Source organism: Dryobates pubescens, chromosome 13 (assembly GCF_014839835.1).
Source record: "Dryobates pubescens isolate bDryPub1 chromosome 13, bDryPub1.pri, whole genome shotgun sequence".
In the NCBI taxonomy this organism is placed as follows: Eukaryota; Metazoa; Chordata; class Aves; order Piciformes; family Picidae; genus Dryobates; species Dryobates pubescens.
The window spans coordinates 27137854-27157241 of NC_071624.1; the positions used below are offsets into that span (position 1 = coordinate 27137854).

The following is a 19388-nucleotide window of genomic DNA, read 5'->3' on the forward strand; positions in this document are numbered from 1 at the left end:
TTTTTGTTAGTGTGGATTTCAATAATGGGCTTCTTTGAGGATTTCTTACTCCTGTTTTCTAAAGGTTGAAAAAGAAAACAGCTGGGATAGCTCTGTGATTGTTTGGTCTCCAGGCATCTGGAGATGCCCTGCACGATTGTCTTAATCCAGGACTAACTCATTTACAAATCTATTATCCATGTGTTATGAGGAGCTGCTTGAAGAGTATTGCTTGCAGTTAATCACTGCATTTGGTTTTAGCAGTTTTTAAGGGCTTGCCTAGGTGATGTCAGATTTCTTACATGCAGCTAACATCTGTCTGGACAGTATCTAGGTGCATTTAATCTACAATGCTTGAATAAAGCCCTTAAGTTATTAATTAGAACAGAACAGAAGTTCTGGGTTTGTTTTTCGTCTATGAATGTGTGGTATGTGTTACTACTGAGTGTGAGGTTCTTGCCAGTCTCCTGACCTCTGGAAGGATTGAGTTACCTTCCATTTCTCTAATGTCCTGATTTTTCCATTGCTTCTTGCAACTAACTTCATTCCTGCCTAACAAAATGATTTGTTTTGGCACTAGAGCAAGCTGGCACTGCATTTTCTTTACAGCTGTGAGAAGCCATTACTAGAGATGCGTTTTTGGCTTTGGAAGATGGCACTGTTGAAATTCATGTGACCAACCCATATTCAAGCAGAACCTGCAGGAACACAAATTCTGCTACTTTGTCCTTTTCTCAGCGAGTCCCTGAAGTGGGGATGGTTGAGACCTTTCAGACAAGTGTCTGTCTCGTTCTGAAGAAGCAAGATGGGATGGACCAAGCTGCTCTCCACAACTCCCCCACTGCAAAACCGTGTTAAAAGTTCGCTTTGAGCTGCACTGTCTAAATTCCCTGCGGGCAGAGGACAAGTTTTTCCTTCTAACAATCTTCCTTTCTTCCTTGTCTCTTGAGGGACGGGGGAGCTAAAGATTAAATAGCACTGAAAGGCAGCTGCTTCTCCTCTCCTTGGCAGAAAGTGACTTGCCAAGTCTCTGCAGAGGAAAGTTATTGCCAACAACTCTTTCTCCACCACCACCTCCATCTCCTGCAGGAGAGAAATTAAGGTCGTTTCCTGAGCACCCACTTCTGCAAGAACATCTTTTGATGTGCTGTTTCAAAGCCCGGCTTGCAGCGTTCCCCACTTCTTTTGGCCTGGATTTGGGGGGGAAACAAATAAACCGGTGTACCCACAACGGCAGCGTGTGTCGTGTTCGACCCCTTCCCACCCACGCGCTCTCCCTCCCCGGAGAACCGGCGACCAGACCCCCGGCTCTGTCCCTACACTGTCCCCGCATCGCCACGTGCGGGCCGGGGGCGGATCCTGCCCGGTCCCGCCCCGCCACCGGGGCCGCTCCTGCGCAGTGGGCGGGGGGTGTTGGGAGCGCGGCGGGCCGTGGGGCAGAGCGGCGGCGGCAGCGGCGGGGTTGTGTTCCCCGATGCCGCGGGGCAGGGAGGCCGCCTCGGCGGGCAGCTGAGATGATCCCCTACTTCTCCGACAACGCCGTGATCTCCCAGCGCGCTATCGCTCAGCTGTGAGTACCGGCACCCCTCTCCCCTCCCGCTGTGCCGGGCAGAGCTGCCCGGGCTGCGCCTTCCCCGCGCCCGGTACTTGGCTCAGCTGCACGTTGCCTTCGGGAGAACTTTCCCCGGGGCCGGGGAAACTTTGCCCGGCAGGTTGGCGGTGGAAGCGAGGCTGCCCGCCTCTCCGTTACTGCCGGTTTACCGAGCGCTTCCATAGCATTATACAATAGCTGGCCAAAGGAGCTCGGAGTTCCGCGTTCTCCTCCCGGTGCGGGACCCCCATGCCCATTGCAGGGACCCCCAAGCGTTATGCGGAACTCTCGTACTCGGTGCAAGACCCTCGAGGGTGCTGTGGGACCCTCTGGGTAGTCCGGGACCCCCACGCCCGATACAGGGACCCCCGGGGCAGTCCGAGCTGCAACGCTCCCCTCGCCCCCCTCCCCCCCCCCGCAATTCCAGATGGTGACAGTTTGCTGCGAGCCTCCTGTGGCCATGTACCTTGTCCCTCCGCTCCAAGTGGAGATTAGCCCCTTTATTGGAGCTTTTGGGATGGCTTATCACGAGGTGGCAGATAGGGGCTGCGGGTTTGGGGGCAGTGGTTTCTTTTTCAGGTCGGTGCAGTGGGAGCATGACTAAGACCTGACACTCAGGACCTGCTGGTCATGAGGGCGAGACGTGAGCTGGTGCCAGTTTTTAAGTACTGTCGGTCTTGGGCAGCTTTAAAGTGCAGAGTGAGTGTCTCCGTGCCCCGGCTTAAGCCGCTTGAAAAAATCAGTCTCTGCAGCTGCACCCCCCACCCCCCTTTGAAATGCAGATACAAATCATCATTTCATTTGGAGACAATTAAGAGTGACTGCCGGAGTTGTGGGGTTTGGCTGGAGGGATTAAGGAGGGAAATGGCTGCTATGGGGTGGAAGATAAGGCTTGTGGAGAGATAGTCCCTGTGGTCTAATCATGCCTGATATTTCTTTAAAGAAGCCACCAACTGTTTTATCTCTTGGAAACATCATGAAAGGCTTTGAGATAGTAGGATAAAGTGCTGGGTCCCACCTGGAACTCTGTTCTTGTCGTAAGAAAGTGAGTTGGCCTGCACATACGAGGTCCTGAGCAGATCTCGCTGCTTTTGCTTGGTTTAGAGTAAGTCCTCGGACTCTGTGGCCTCCTTTTTGAGTGTTAGCAATCACTGCTGCAGTTGGTAATCAGTTAAGTCTCTTTGAGCCTTTCATGCTCAACTCAAAGTGCTTCTAATTAGTCATTTTTTTTCCGCTCGTGTTGCCTGTAAACACGAGGGCTCTGCCTGCGGTTGCTGATAGTGTGGGTTTAACGGTGATACACCTGAACTGTTGTGTGCGAGCAAGGAGGCGAAATGAGTATGCCCTGGGCTTTGGGAAGCATCATTGATTCTGGAATTGTGGAGAAACCCCCAACCTACAACAAGATGAGGCATTTACTTACAGCTCACAACGATTTGCCAAGCTATTAGGTAGTAGCCAGGTAACAATTTAAGTGCTTCTCAGATGTTTGTTTTATGCACTGCTCAAACACTTAACTCGCAGTCCAATAGCATACGGAAAGGGATCAAAAGAAAGGGGAAATGCTGCTGTCTCTGCCCCCTCAGTCACGTGTAACCCCGCGGTTTTGTATCTAGGAGCAGTTTAAATGGCCACTCGGTTGGAAGGACCACCCTTTCCTTTTCTGGGGAGAGAGATAAGTGAGTTATCAGAGGAGCTTACGTTGTCCTTTGCCTCCTGGAAGGAAAGATTAATAAGCATGAGAATGACAGAGCTTTTGGCCCATGCATCAATGCTCACACCAGGCTCAGTACTGGATTAATATTTTGATAGCTTTCTCAATCAGGTCGGCGCTGTGGCTTTCAGGCTGGCATAATAAAAGACCTGCTTTAAACTTTATGCTCTTTTGTGAGCTTGTAATTAAGTTCAGAAAGGCCAGTTAATGTTGGATGTCCTTATTTCATTGCAGGCAGGACCTGAAAGTCCAGACTTCTATTGGTTTTGCCATGATAAAAACGTGTTCTGTGTGGAATGGGGAGGGCAGTAGTGACCCAAACGTTATCAGAAACTTCTGTTTCAGTGTATTCTTTAGTAGATGTATTTGGCTAATCAGCTCTGACTTTCAGAGATCAGCAGAAATTACTCTGGTGTTGACGCTTTTAGTCAGTAATGTAGTCAGCTGGTCTGGGTCTAATTCATTTCAGGTTCACAAGGATTCAAATAATGTCCGAGAGACTTGTGTGTGTCAGAATGCTGAGACTTTGTGGTTGTAACTCATTCCAGAAAGTCTTGCTACTCTCTCTGAACCTAGTGGCAATTCTGCTGATTTACTGCTTTATTTGTGCACAGGATTCAAAATTTACCCTGGTCTACTAGAGCTCTAAGGCCAGCTGATAGGGAAAAAAAGGCAAAGCTTCTGGCAGTCTGCAAATAGCAAAGAGTGTAACAGAAGAATCCTGGAGAAACTGCCATCACTTGGTTTTTCCTGCCTGTAGTCGTTTCCTCTGCCTTTAGCCAAGCTTTAGGGATCTCACGTTGTTGGTGCCCCTCAAGTGTTTTTTCCGTGTCCCTGTGATAATCACAGATTCCTCTGTCTCAGCTTTCCTCTTTATCTCAGTAGCAAAGCAGGATTATCCAGTGACCAGGGTGCTCACTTGGGAGTTAGGAAGACCCAGCTTTTGCTCTTGACTGCGCCACATCCTTCCTGTGTTACTGTACCAAGTTCCACCAGGCCAGCATTTAGCGAGGGAGTGGAGCCTGAAAATGCAGATGGATGCCTTGCTTTGGAACCTCAGAACACAGTTTTGATCCCTGCACCCCCCTGGCATTTTTGTGTGTTTTTAAGCACTTCTGTTTCTGCCTTGCCTTTTTTTTCTCCTAAGCAGCAGTGAGAGCCCTCCTGGACTCCCACTGAGCACGTGTTCCAGCACTCTGATTCTGTTTACTACTTCATCCTCCAACACTGGGGGAGCCAGATGGATCTAAACCCATGAATATTCTTACTGCTTTCCATCCTTCTCATACTTGTTTCATACCAGTCTGTTTTCTATTATAAGATGTTAACTGATAGTGTTTGTAAGCATGTTAAAGTTTGGAAGAGAAAAGGAGGAGCTAGAATAGTTTCTTTAGGGTGTTGTGGGTATAACTTGTAGCTCTTAAAAAAATCACTGATAAACTCCCAAGTTAAACAGACTGATTGTCAGCAAGAGGTTAAAGGTAGCCACAAGATGTGCTTACGAACTTGGCCTAGCAGCCTACTGCTCTCTCTCACAGAGGCACTTTTCTTGTGACAGCCCTTCTGCCTGGTGTGAAGGACCAACACTTTACAACGTAAGAGGAAGTGACAGGCTGCACAGGTATTTACAGACTGTGTGCTAAGTTACACCACGGGGTAGTTCAGGCTCATTTGTTGCCTCCTCCTTGCTGCAACCTGTCTTTGTGCCTAGCCTGCCTTGGCCCTTGTCCTCCCGCACCCCTTTCTTGTCATGCAGCCTTGGCCCTTGTACTAGGAAGTTTCATGACCTTCTGATTTTCAGTTATGCCAAGTCAGGAGCTGAGGTAGGTGTGTGGCTGCTGTTGCCATTGTTTAGAGACCTGCTTGCTTATTTATTTATTGTATGGGAAACCTTACAAGCTTTTTATCTGCTCACAATGTTATTGCTGCCAAAAACCTTGACCACTCGGCAATTAGACTGCAGTCCTCCAAGCAGTGTGTTATTGGAAATCTTTAATTGCCTCTGTGCCACTGTAAGTGCTGTAGCTTTGTGAGTGTTGTTCTGTGGTGCTGAGAGCCAATGATATTTGAGAGTCGATGAAGAGATGCCTGGAAGCAGCTGCTCAAAAGAATGGAAGATCAGCAGAGTGATTCCAGTTACTGCTCTCAGCTCTAGTTGGAGCTGGCCTCTGAGTTGAGGGCCACTCTGGTTGGAGGTGCTTGAAATATGAAAACAAGCTGACGAGCTCTTCATCTATTGTAGAAGCTGGTAGGCTCACTAAGGACTGCAGCAGTCCTGTTTTCTGTTTAAGCATGTGTGGTGTTCTCAGGGTTTATACAAACTACTGACTGCAGAAGATGACCCTATGCTCCACCATGGGAATGCACAGGCAGGAGAAACTGACCCCTTACCCTTCCTGCCCATCCCACCACGGTGGATGGACTTCCTGTTGATTGAACAGGCTGGTTGGAGATTTCTCATCAGTTTTTATTTCTTTGCTGATTGTGGTAACACAAACATGATGTGTTAAAGGCCTCTTACTGCCCACTCTATGCAAATAAGCTGTGGTAATTGAGTAAAAGTAGTATGCTGTGTGCTCCAGAGCTGATCATTAACTAAGCCAGGGCTCTATTGTTCATAAGTACTTTTCCTGTTAGGCTTTTCCTTTGATTCCCCTGGAAGCTACGGGTATTTGTCTCACCGATCCTTCCTGGTAGAGGGTTGGAAGGGAGACAGAGATGGTTATCAGATGTAAAATCAAAACTTGAGCAGCAAACGAGAGTTTCAAGGACAACCCCCTCCACCCCCACCCCATTTTTAAGCAGTGTTTTAGTTAGGAAGCCCCCACTAGTGGGCTGCCAAGTTCATGTTTTAAAAGGCTGTGAATGGTGGAGTTGCCTCGGAGGTCCTGTGTTTTCTTGAAACTTCTGCAGATGTTCCTGCCTCTGGAAATGCTTGAGATTTTTCTAAAGACTACAAAGCAGAAGGACCCAAGTGAGATTATCAGCAGAAAAGGACCTTTTGGGGCCTGTGAATAGGCTGGCTGGGAATTTTTTTTTGCAGGACTGCACTTCCTTGAACCTTTATCACAGAGCCCCTGGCTACAATATTACTTCATTGTTTTTTAAGCGACTTTAGGCTAACTTTCTTGAAGTGCTGCCTCTAACTACTGTTTGTGAGGTCAGAGAAAGTTTAAAATTCTCCATCCCTTTCTTCAATGGGTTCTGAAGACTTGCTGTCTCCTCTGTACTAGTCTGACAAAACAGCATTGAAATTATCAGCCCCTGTGGGCTTCAGACTAGTTCAGCAAATATTTCTTTCCCTGGTGTAATGGATGTGATGTGTACAGAGCAAATCTGCAACTTGAGTTTCCAGCCCTGGCATTTTGTAGCAGCTGGCTGAAGACTTTATTTTCACAAACACACGGAGTAAAAATCTCTCCTGTTGTTAGTTCTGCGTGTTTGTGCTTTTGCTGAAGCATTCAGGGAACACCCCTTTAGCTCTCTGTATGTGCCCGGGACAGAGCTTGAATCCAGCAGCTTGGGAAGTGACAGGGGACTGACAATTGCTGTTCTGCAGTCACCTCCTGCTGTGTTGTGTGGGATGAGTGTTTTGTGACAGAGAAGCTTCTGGTTCAAAGACATCAGCCCACAGATTAGAGAGGCTGGGGAAAGTAAAACCTGTAGAGGTGAATGATAAAATGAAGCCATGCCCCAGCATTCACAGAGCCTGGGAATCCAGTAGGGTTGGCACTTCCTTGGCATTGGCAGCTTCTCAAATTTGGGTATTTCTAGGAATATTAAGGCCACAGGTTCCTGGTTCTGTGTATTTTTCCTGTTTATCCAGTACTTATCTGGCCCTCATCAACATTGGTTCAGCCCTTTGTGGTCTCTGGTTTTATTTGTAATAAGCCATTTAAGAAGTGTGTTTTTTCTCAAAACACCTTTGTTAAAAGTAGGCTAAATCCACAGACTGCTGAACCATAAATGATTTAGGCCTTTCTTTTAAACAAATGATCTTTGTCACTTAGCAGTGAAGTCCTTAGTTTGTTTGCACACTTCTCACAATGGCCTAATGAGGTCCATACTGTCCCACCAGCCTTGGCTTTCTCCTGCCCATGATCCCCTCAAACTGCAGTCCTGGTTTGGTTCACATTCTGTTAAGCTTCCAGCTACTCACTGAAAAAGTGCAGATCTGTTGCATCTGAATTTTGCAAGTGTGGCTGTTGTGCAGGCACAGAGGTGAATCAAAGTTCATCTCTTGGTCTGGTGCTGTCACAAGGTGCCCAGGGTGGGTTGGCACCCCTGTGCCTGCAGAGGACTGTTGAGATGAGCTTAGACTTAGTTCTAAGTTTGTGCACTGGTGTTACAGTCTCTCAGCTGCTGTGTTTCCTCTCTCCCGCCTGCTTTGTTCACCACCATAAAGAGAATGAATTTGCTGATCTGAGCCTCTTGTTACTTTGTTCTTAGTGTCCTCAGAGGGTACTTCGGAGTGGGCTGTGACCTGTGTCATGGCTCAGCCACCTCTCTGGTCAAGATGATGGCTGACAGAGGGGCACTGACAACCGTATTCTGGATGCGTTGATGATGTTTCATGAGAGGCTTCAAATGGCAGGAGGGACAGGATAGAGCAGGGTAATTTTGATTAGCAAATGATAAATTTACCTTTGCCAGGTCATAATTTAAGGGGCAACCTCTTTTGCACAAAGGTACAGACGGGAGAAGCTGTCATTAATCTTACCTTTGTCCTCTAGAATTTAGTCTGTTAGTCTTCTGCTTGCTTTCTGCATCTCAATGCTGGACTAAAATGAACCCAGAAGTGTTTTCTTAAGGCTCATTGTGTGGTGGTGTTGAAGAGTTTGTCACTGGCTTTTTCATTGTTGTTATTGTTAGGGATGTTTGGTTTTTTGTTTGTGTTGATTTTTTTTTTTAATCCTTTATTTGTTTTGAAAAAGAGATGGGGAAATAAAAAAACAAATGCAAAGTGGAACAGCTGCATTCCTCTGTGTTGCAAAGAGGCAAAGCCAGTTAGTCTAAATAAAAACAAATAGTTTGTCAGCACCATCTCTAGCCCTCCTGTTGGCTTGTCACCATGAGAAAGTTGTAAGAAAGGCAAAGGGAGGAATATTCATGTGCCTTGTTAACAAGCAGGGCTGAGGAGCACAGAATGAGCACCCATCTGAGAGTGAAGTGCTAACAAGTTCAGTGTGTGCAAGGGAACGGGGCTGCAGTCCCTCAACATGCTGGGGGTGGGTAAGGGAGCCCAGAAGCCCCTGTTAGGGATAGCAGCCTCTGCTCAGCACAAGAAAAACAAAATGGGGCAGGCCATTGGGCTTACTGCAGGGGAGTGTTGGCCTAGATGACCTTTGGAGGTTCCTTCCAGCCCAGACCATTCTGTGATCACCGAACTTCCCAGCACAGTCACCAGAGCAAAACCTTGACAGTCATATAATGTTACTGACTTTTTTGTCCTTTGTTCCTTTAAGTACACCATGAAATGTTTTATGAGAGGCTCTCTAGCTTGAAATTAAGCAAATAATCTATTCTAGAGCCTTTTAAAAAGCTGTTTAAGAGCCTTTTCCCTAAAGTACACTCCGTTCTCGTTAGAGGCTTCTCTGGCTCTGTGATACTCAGCAGTGCTTAGTATTCCGTTGGTCTTTCTGCTTTAATTTGTGGTTTATAAAAGGGGTTGCATGCTTTTAGGAAATATGAAGACCTGAGTTAACCACTGAAAATTGGCTGCCAAACTGCCTAAAGTGCTAATTCTGATGAAATTTAGCACCTGACTTTCGCAGGGATAAACACATCTGGAATCTCTCTATGGAGTTCCAAGCTCTTGCAAATTAAAACTTCATTTAATGCTTCCAGCGTGAGTCTTAGCCAGCAAAACTTTGCAGGGTTTTTATGTTGACTTACAAACTCCTTTAAATGCCTTTTTTATTTTCTTTTTAATTAAACACTGACAATCTCCTTCAGCTGAGAGTTGTGTTAAGGTGTTAAAAGGGTAGGTTCATTTGCAGCTGCACTGAGGAATCACAAGCTGCAGAGTGACGTTTCAAGTTTTATTTACTCTGTTTGTAAGCAGGTATGATGGAGTGTAGAAGGTTCAAAGGTATTGCTTCTCTCCTTTCATTTAGTTTGCAGGTATAAAAACATTTCAATGCTTGGGAACCATTTGAAGAAGTCCACTTGTCTGCTACTTAGAATATCTTCTGGTTCCTTTCCCCCCCTCCTTGGCCTGCCCTTTGTTTCAGCCTCTATTTAGGTTGGGAGATGCTGTGGTAGTGTTAGACATCCCACACTCTGTCAGCTTCTGTTTAAAGTGGTGTATGGTGAGTGATTAATGGAAATATTTCAGGAATAAAGGACTCCTGGTAAGCTGATCCCTATTCAGAGAGCCAGAAGAAAAAGCAGAGTCACAAGGGATGTTGTCTCCAGGAAGAATTTGCTACATCCGCGGGGGGAAGAGTTGGATTGGAAAGTGATGCTGAGTCTGCATTTTGAAATGCATCATAATTATATCTCATGGTTTGATTTGGAGAGCTTTTCCTGATGGCTCTCCAGAAACTGATTGTCACTTACACCAGCAAAACGTCAGAGTGCTTTGCTTGGCTGCTGCTGGGGTAGGTGTGCTGTGCAGGGGAGAAGCTGAAGTTTGCATTAACCTTGCTTGTGCTAAAAGACTGGCCTGAGTGTAGCCTTGGATCAAAGAAAAGACAGAGAATCCATGAAACTATTTGGACTCCAAAGCATTTCTGATCCATTGTGTTTGATGTTTTCTCACTGATAACTTGATTAAAATGTCAGGTTATTATTTACAGCCGTTTGTATTCCCTTAATTGTGGCTTTGCTGTTCCACACAATGAAGTCAGTGGTGTATTTGCAAGGGTGGGCAGATCAATAACCTGGTTCTGGGTCCTATCAGCACAACAGGTAAAGCTCCCTGGGACTCCCAATTTCAAATCAAAACCTATTGAAAGAAACCTGGCACGTGGCTGTGCTCTCTGAAAGGATTCACAAACCACCTCGCGTTGCTGGTTACTGCTGACTGTCCTTTTTTGCTAATCTAAAGGGACAGTCAGTCCCAAACTGATTTTACTGTTCCTGCTGGAAACTGTCATTCAGGGATCAAATAGCCCTTGTGCATGGGGAGGATGCAATAAGAATGAGAGAAAACTCAAAAGTGCTGAGTGCTGCTGAAGTTCAAATAATGAACAAATAACTTCCTTCTGTTTTTTTTATGAGTCAAATCCAACAGCCTCTTGATGATTTTTGATGCTTTTGGTAAACAAGCATCTGCTTCTTTTTAGGACAGAGGAAATGGCTTATTATTCAGCATTAATTTCTTTGTGTGGAGACAGAGTGGTCCTTGTTTTGGTGCTCTATTTACAGGGGTCGATTACTGTATTTACTGAGGGCAAGCAAGGAGGCTGTGAACGGAGCCAGGCTGCTTCCCCAGTGTCATTCCTCCATCCCATATCCTGCTCTGGGTGTCAGGGTGGTTGCAGAGCTCCATCCTGGCACAGTATCCCTTCACAAGGTGGCAGGATCTCTGCTCCCTGGCTGACCACAGCCATGCTTGGTGCTGGCCACCTTCACCATAACCAGGAAAAGAAGCAATGGAGCAATGTCCTCAGCCTGCCCACACCCAGGCTGTGGCTGCTCCACTCTGCATCTCCAAGCTTGGACTCATGCCCAGGGGAAGCGTGGTTTTGTTGGGTGCCCTGCTTTGAGCAGGTGCCAGGGTGCTTGCCAGCTCCTCGTCAGGCTGCCCCTTGCTCAGGGAGGTGGCCAGCCCTGTTGGTGATTCAGGCAAGTGGGTGGTCTCCTTCCATCTTTGAAGTGCTGGGCATACTTTGTCTAAATATAGGTGCTGCTGGACTTGGCTGCTGCCGGGGGGGACCCACGTTGACCTTAGTGTGTCTCCTGTGACTTGTGTTACAGTCATATTTAAAGCTGCGGGGTCCTTCTCATGGGGTGCTGCTAGTCAGGCCAAAGATGGTCAGGTCTGTGACAACGATGGGCCCTGCACGTGCAGGGAGGCAGGAGGGAAAATGAGATATAAAATACCATCTTAAACGTGTTTAAGGGTAGTGGGGCGAGGCCTTTTGGGTTTGGCGGTGGTTAACCGACTGCTGGAGGACACGTCAGCTGCTGTTGAAGGTTGAAAAAGGGATGTGCTGTGTACAAAGGGAATGCATGCAAACTCTGGTGGCAGAGGAGATTATCATGTGGTTTAAAGATGATCCAGATGGACTGTCTTAACTCAGAGAAATAAAGATAAGTACGTGTCACTGGGAGGCTGTTCTTTCTGAAGATAACTAATCACAAAGCTGACCTTTTTTTTTCCTCCCATCCACGATGTGGCAGACTCTCTTCATGAAGTTTTCTCACGTTGATTAAAGTGTGTTTTAAGACTATCTTTGTGAAAGCATTTGGTTCATAGCACAGCAGCTGGCTCGTTGTGGACCAACTGAGCCTGGTAGGAGCGCAGCACGTGGTGGTAAAACATTGTGGAGTGCTCTCCTGGGTATAACTGTCCTGCTCCATGAACCCCATGGTATGCATTAGAGTCTGTGGGTGTTTAAACAGCATATAGCACAAGAATGTCATGTAGGGCTGTAATCTGGGAATGTCTTGACTTGGAGACCTGGAAGCCTTTGGGGACTATCATGTAAACCAAATTCCTTGCACAGTCTCATTTCTGGTCTGGGTCTCTTGCTTTAAAAAGTGCACAGAATGAGATTTCTTCTGTAAACAGCCAGTGCCCAGATTTCTTGATAAGCATCCCGGCTGCGTTAGCTGCCTGTCTGCGGTACGTGAACTGCTGTGCTCGGGCTGGAGGTACAAAATGGTTTTGTACATATCTTCAGCCTCGGATTCCAGAGCACATCAGAGCTTTGTTTGCACAACTTGTTTTGCTGTTGCTTTTTGGAATAGTTCTCTTTCTCTCTGAATTCTTGGGATTCTCTGAAGCCAGCTTGGAGGCTGACTATGGGCCACCCAACGCGGGGCTTGCTGGGACTCCCTTAGTGCTGTATTGCGAGGCAGAGAGGCAGCGGTGGTTTATGCTATTTGTGCTGTGCGGGAAATGAGCGTTATGGTGTGTGTGGTGGCTTGGGCATCCTTGCATGACTCTCTGTGGTGAATCATACGCTCTCTGCCCAGCTTTGTGTTCACTGAAATAAATTCCTACCTGCTGACCCGTGCTGGGATGTCCCAGCCCATGCTGGGTTTCGGCAGCGGCGTTTGGGACTCGGCACATCTCCCTCGCCCATGAGCTGCCACAGGTCAGCACAGGGAGGCTCGCTGGGGGCTGGCAGGAAGCGGTGGCAGCGGGCTCAGCGGCGAGGTGACGCGGACAGGGCTGTGTGGCTGTCACTGTACGGGCACGCGTTCGGCGGCAGCCCGGGAAGCGTAACTGGAGCTGCCAGCGGCGGCCGCACGGAGGGGTGGGCAGCGCTGAGCTCGCAGCCTTGGCTGGGCCAGGCAGGCTGGTGAGGGGTCTGCCTTGGGAAGAGTTTCTAGGGTGTGGAGCTGCATCTATACAATATATCATGTAACTACACTGCTGTATCCGAAGGGCACCTGCAGGAAGGCTGGGGAGGGGCTAGTAGAGAGAGGACGAGGGGCAGTGGTTTGGAACGGGTTAGATTTAGGTAAGACATTAGCAGGAAGTTCTTTACAATGAGAGTGGTAAAATACTGGAACAGGTTGCCCAGGGATGTGGTCAAGGCCCCATTCCTCGCAATGTTCAAGATCAGACTTGATGTGTCCCTGGGCAGCCTGATCTATTTGGAGGTGTCCCTGCTGCCTGCGGGGGAATTGGGCAAGATGACCTTTGAGAGTCTCTTCCAACCCAGTGCAGTCTGTCAGTCTGTGAGCTGGTTCATTCATAGAGTGAGGGTATGTGAGGGGAACAGGAGAACCCATGTGGATGTTGATTTATGTTAGAAGTTACAACATATCTTCTGAAGTCCATTTTACAACCAAACACAGTTTGCCTTTCTGCACCTGTAACAAATAGATCCCAGCCCTGCCTGTGGGGGAATACATTTGTAGGAGTCCAAAGGTTGGCTCACCCCTGCAGAGTGAGGCTTGGGGCACCAGGAGGCAGAGGAATGCTGCAGGTGGTTGTGGTTGTCTTCAGCACAGTGCAGATCCGTCGCAGCTGCGTGGGCTGAAAAACTTTGGCTGCGAACAGCAGCTGTTGTTGCTCCCCTTGCTGGCAGCAAGGCATCTCTGGCAGGGACGAGTTTCTTAGCCCAGAGCTGTCATCTTCTGTCCCATATCCAAAGCATGCCATTGCTCTCGCCAGCATACCCAAGCTGCTTTCACTCTGAAGTTTGCAAAATGGTTTCTGGAGCTCAATTCAAATGACCCTGCTAGCACAGGATCACCAGTGGCATGTGTGCATGATGGCTTTTTCCAGTAGTGGGCTTGACTTGTAGACCATTAACCCAGGAGGGTATCGAGTGGGTGTCAGCACTCCCTACAGTCTTGTTGGATGACCTAAGGCTGGTTAGATCCTGCCTCTGAAACTGTGTCTTTGAGTGTAGTTGTTTCATGCATCTGAGGTGGTTGAATAGCAACCTTGCTCATCAGTGCTCCCCTGTGCAGGTTGTGCCCTCTGAATTTACCAGAAATTCTCTCCACACTTGGAGAAGGTAAATGAATGCCTTCAGAGCTGGCAGTCTTTTAGAGCTCAGATTCACACCCAGCACCCTCACCTTCAGTATCTTCTAGCAAACTAAGTTTTCTCAGCTCAGTTTCAGCAGATGGCCATGTCAGGGACCAAAGCAAGGGGGAAGATGTCTTGGCTATGGGGAGAAGGTAGATAAGGCAGTAGAAACGAACTGCTGCTGGCGTTGAAACTCTTTCTGTGATTGCTTCTGTGTCATTGCAGCCGAATTATCTCTGCAGGGAGCCCCACCTTGGAGCAGAGGAAGTGCCTGTAGACAGTTCCTTTTAAAAAGAGAAGGGAAAAAAGGCCTAAATGCAGCTGTTTCTAAAAATGCAGCTTGCGTCAAACGTCTGAGCTGGAGCTGGGTTCCCACGCTTTGTTTGGTTTTCTCCTTGTGCTGTTTCTTAAGTTGCAAAAGTGCTGAGTGGCAAGAGGCAGCCTTTGCTGGACAACCACTTCCCCTTTCTTTCCCTGCCCTCAGTGTTGTCACCTCTGTTGACAGTGCCGCAGAGCCCTTTTGGGTAAGGCATGACCCTTGTTTTGCTCTGCCCTGGGTTTGTTTCTATTTTGGCTATCAGAGAAGCCTAGACTTGTCTGTGTGTGCTGCCAGCTGACCCTGCTGATACAAATGGCAGTGCAGAGCAATCCTACGTTGTCCTTGCCTTTTCCATTTCCCTGTTGTGGTGGTGGCTTTTTGTTTACTGGGGTTTGGGGCTTTTAGCAGTGACTGCTACCGCTCTGCTTGACACAGCTCTGGGATCTGGGCTCTGTGTGAAGAGAACCAGGTGCCTTCATCACCCACCTAGGAGCACAGGCTTATGCTGGAAGCCAGCCATTGCTCTTCTCTGGATAATTCATTAGTTGGCAGTTTATTAAACCAGGTGCTTTAAGAAGGAGGCAAGGGAAGTAGGGGTGTTTACAGAAAAACAAACCACAGTGAGGGTGAGAGATTGGTGCTTCTGTGGAGCAGGCTGCTGGAGGTGTGTGGTGTTCTCCTCCGGTGGTTTGATGGACAGATGCCTTTGGCTGCCAGGCTGCATGTACTTCCAGCTGTGTACCCAGCCTGACAGTGCCACCCTGACACTGCTTTATTAACCAGGACCTTTCTTGTGGCCAGGTATCGTGCATGGAGACTGGTGGTGAGAGCTGGTCCCAGAGCAGGTGTAATGCTGTGCCCCAGACCTGCCTGCAGAGGAAGGGGAACAACCAGCTTGGGAAGGGGAGCAGGAGGAGGGAGGGAAGTAGCTTGAGGTGCTGAGAAAAACAGCAGGCTGCTTGCCCTGCCCTCCTGTAACTTTTTCCACACCAGGCACAGCAAGCTGCAGTTGGAATTGCTGCTCTTGCAGGGTGAGTCCTGGCGTGCTCCAGGCTCTTGCTCTCATGTCCCCGGCTGCCCTCCCTCCCTCCACGCCTGGCTCCACGGCTTGAGAATGAGCTAAGTGTGGGTGCCTGCCACACCATTCCTGCCTGCCCCTGAATTTTGGGCTTTTTTTTTTCTTGGTTTCGTGTTTTGCAGCCTGTGGATTAAAGGAGGATGATAAGAGCTGAGCTGGCAGCAGATGAGATGTGCAGTGCAAAGATGTGTGCTTCCCCTCCCCCCAGCTCATGCCAGAGCAGCATCCTGGGGGGTTCTTGAGGAGCAGCCTGGCTTAAAATTGAGGGAAAGGAGCTGGACACACAGGGTTTTGGGGTTTTTTTCCCTTTTTTTTTTTCACTTCCCAGGAGACACCCTTCTGCAGTACATGTGTTCCCTGTCTTGCCCTTGCTTAACTGCTGGCTTTTCAGACAGGGCTGCTGTAGACTGCACACATGAGCAGTGTTTGGTAGAGCCAGCTCCCAGCTGAAATCCCCAGTGCTTCATACACATCTGCATTGACACTTCCTATTTTCAGGGCTTGGGCTGCTTAATGCTCCCAGTTAGCCAACACTAAGATTAACTTGTGTCATTCCTTACTGTCAGACTTGCCTGCCTGCAATTTGCCTGACAGCAAAATCACTTAGTTCTGTAAATAATGCAGGTAGTGGATTTCTAGTCAAATGTCAAGTATCTTGATATCTTCATTTCCCCTATCCCACTGCTTTTTAATCTCCTGCTTTCTTCTAAGGACAAGGGAGAACGGGTGCAGCCTCCCCACAGTGCTCGTGTTGCTGGTGAGGTGACAGCACAAGGAGGTTTGCTCCTCATGGCATTGATATGTTCCTGTGTGTTGTGCAGGAGGACATGGTGAGAGGACTTCTCCTGTTGAATCTTCCAGGGGATGGTGCCAGTTCTTTTGGTTGTGCTACTTGGCAGGTGTCCATTTAAGGGCTTGGCTGGACAGGACAGAGCCTGCTGTAAAGGAGCTGCTCTGATGAGTAAGTAAAGCTGACTGAGAAGTCATCCTCAGGCTCCCAATAACTTAATTGTTTATTAGGATAAAACATTGCCAGAAGCTCTTCAGGTGCTTCTTTGCTTGCCTTACTGTACTTTTAAAAAGGCTTTCTTGCCTTTATGAAATAGTTTCTAAAGAAGACTTTGTGGTTCCTTTCTGAGTGTTTTACACTGAGAGTTTGTCATTGAAAACTGGTGGGTGGTGCAGATCCACCCACCCCCTGTCTGGTGAGCAGCTCCTGGGTGAGCATCCCCTCAGCTGGAAGGGATCATGCAGGGAGGTCGTGGCAGAGCGTCAGAGGATTCATGTGATGGCATCGCTTTGGCAGAGTCCAGAAAGCAGTAACACTTGCTGTTTCAAAACAGTGTGTTTGGTGTTTGTGCTTGCAGTTAATGAGGAGTGTTGTACAGGATAACAGCTGGGAAGGCATTCACTGGTTGCTTGCCATCTGTAAGTTTTAGGTGGTTCCCTGCTTTTGCAGCACAAAGAATTTGCTGTGAACCCAGCAGTGTTCTCTTGTGCAGGAGGAGCTCAGCTGCTGGGCAGCAAGGCTGGGAGCACAGGAATCGCTTCTGTTTGTGCTGTTACTGCTGTTTAGAAACCGGGTCTTCTGAGGGGAATGTCTGTGCTTTTTGTGCTAAAGGCTTGAAATAGTTTTGATGATGTGCCTTTATCCAAAAGCTTTTCTGCCTGGGAGAAAATTTGGTGCAAGTAGTGATTTCTGTAGGAGCTGCTTACATCTTCTGTTGGTTCTCTTCCCAGTGAGCCACGAAGTACAAATAGCTGATGGCTGGTGGCCTTAAGGTTGCTCCTTCACTTCAGAGGTGAAGGGGCTAAACTTGGAACAGAAGGGATTTTTTGCACAGCTGTAGTGCTGAGGGTTGCTCAGAGCTTGAATCACTCTTTCATAGATGCATCCCAAATTTCTCCAGAAGAAAGGCACTGTGTAGAGCAGAGGACTGATGACAGCCCTGGTGTGCTGATAAAATACAGCTCAGCTTTGTTACCTCTGCCAAGTTGGCGCTCCGTCTTCTGCTCTCCTGGACTCAGCTTCTCCCTTAACCACATTTACTGCCTTTTAGTACCCAGTCCATTTTCAGGAGACTGTTTCAAAGAGCACTGAGGCTGCAGGAGGCTCCTGCAAACCAGGTTTTATCAGGTACTTCAAAGCCCAGGTTATGCTTGGGAGCCATTGGGCCGGCAGCAGGGAAAACCAGCAGTGGGTGGGAGTGTGGCTCTGCTGCTAGGGTGAGCACAGACTGTCAGAGGACCTATTTGTCACCAAAAGCTAGAAAACCTCAGTCAAAACTCTTTATATGAGGAGAGTCTGAGGAAACATCTGTGCTCAGTGTGTCCAATGAAGTTATAGTGTTGTTTTGGTTTAACAGCAGCAGATCTCTGATCTATTTTAATGTGAGACAAGAGATTTTATTCATTTTACTTTTTTCCTGCCTAAAGTACTGGCTTCTTGAACCAGTCACTGCATTGTCAACAGCTGGTTTAAGTTTAGAGAGCAGTCCTGGGAGAAGCTTTCTCCTCCTGTCAGTAAGGAGGAGAGCTGAGGCTGTGACATCCTGCCATTGGGATGTGCTACAGGCTTGCAGCTTCCTGAGTGCATGCATCTGCTTTGCTGGAACTCTGAAAATGTGATTTATTTGTATCCCCACCAGGAAAATAGAGAGGTGCCCAGAAATCTGCATGAGGTTAGGGGGAAACCCAGCTTTAACCCAAGCTCTTTATAATTCTTGTACCTATAAAAACATAGTAGGCAAAGCCTCTTGCTGAAGCAGTCAGCTTCAGATCATGGAACTGGCAGATCACAGGCTCCTGCCATGCTGTGTCCCGGTTCTTGGTCACATTTGTTCTCTGTGATGCTGTTGTCTTCAGTCATGGTGCATCCCTGCTTTGGAGTAGCCATTGAAACATGGCCCTGGAGCAGGGGCTGCAGGCAGCCTTTGTTCAGCAGAGCAGAAGCAGCAGTGAAGGGAGGTGACTTGGCCTGTGCTGGCTTTCACCTGCATCTTGTAATGTGGAATTGCTTCAAATACATGGTGGTAATTTTTATTCCTATTATTGCCCTGTCCTCATCCCCTAAAGGAAGGGGAAAAATAGTTAGTTTTGGTATTTGTTTAAGCAGAGAAAGGAACCGAGAAGTTGCTGGTCTCTTGTTTGGTGGAAGAGAGCGAGCCAATGCCTTTTACAGGACAGGGAGCTGCTGGCATGCATGATGCCAGGGACTCTCCCATCCTGTCTCATTGTACTCATCAACCATCCTGTTGACTGTGTAAAATTGTTTCTGGCTTTCTTCAAAGCCTATATGGCTGAGAAAAGCAGGAGCCCTTAACTGTGCCACAGGATGGCTTAACTGAAAAATCCATGGGGTGTCTCGCTTCTCCCATGAGCCACAGCATCTCTAAGAAAGCTACTGGAAGATGTGCCTGAAGTATCAGTTGTTCTACAGAACTGGAGAACTCTTTATTGTCCCTTGCCACAAACCCTTCTCCTCATGTGACTTCAGAAAGGGCAAAATCAAGGCACTGAGTGATGTCTGAATACAACAGCATTACAGTTTTGCCTTTAATTTATGTCTTTGAGATTTAATTACCATACAGCTCATAGACAGTGGTTTCATGATTTCTTAATCTCTTATGTGCACTAATTTTCTTTTGGCTAACTGCTGAAGGGAGCCATTTGTTTCTGCAGGGCATCAGCTGTGTCTGAGCCACAAAGCAGAGGGTTAAGAGAGGCCGTAATTAGAGAGCCGCGTGGGCCGGCTGCAGTAATCGCCATTTAGAAACGTGGAGCTCTCATCTTGACTTTCAGATTGAAAATATAGCCATAGGTTAATCCCCTCTGCCTGCTCAGGTTCCACCTCTGCAGGCAGAGTGGCACCAGGCATGTGTTCTGCTTTTCAATGTTTCTCTGTTCACGTTGTTCTCAGTTATGCTCTGAATGATTCCAGTACTTGCACTGGGTGGGGAAGTTCTTTACCAACTAAATAATTTGGTCTAAATCACTTTTTTGGGGGGAAAAGAACAGAGGATGCATCCAATGCCTTGAACTTCTCTC

The 19388-nt window shown here is 47.8% G+C and overlaps 1 protein-coding gene across 1 annotated transcript in view; it reads left to right on the forward strand.

Moving 5' to 3' along the window:
• The window catches only part of SSH2 (slingshot protein phosphatase 2), a 97227-nt gene that overhangs the window by 45726 nt on the left and 32113 nt on the right, over nucleotides 1-19388 (forward strand). The window lies entirely within an intron of this gene.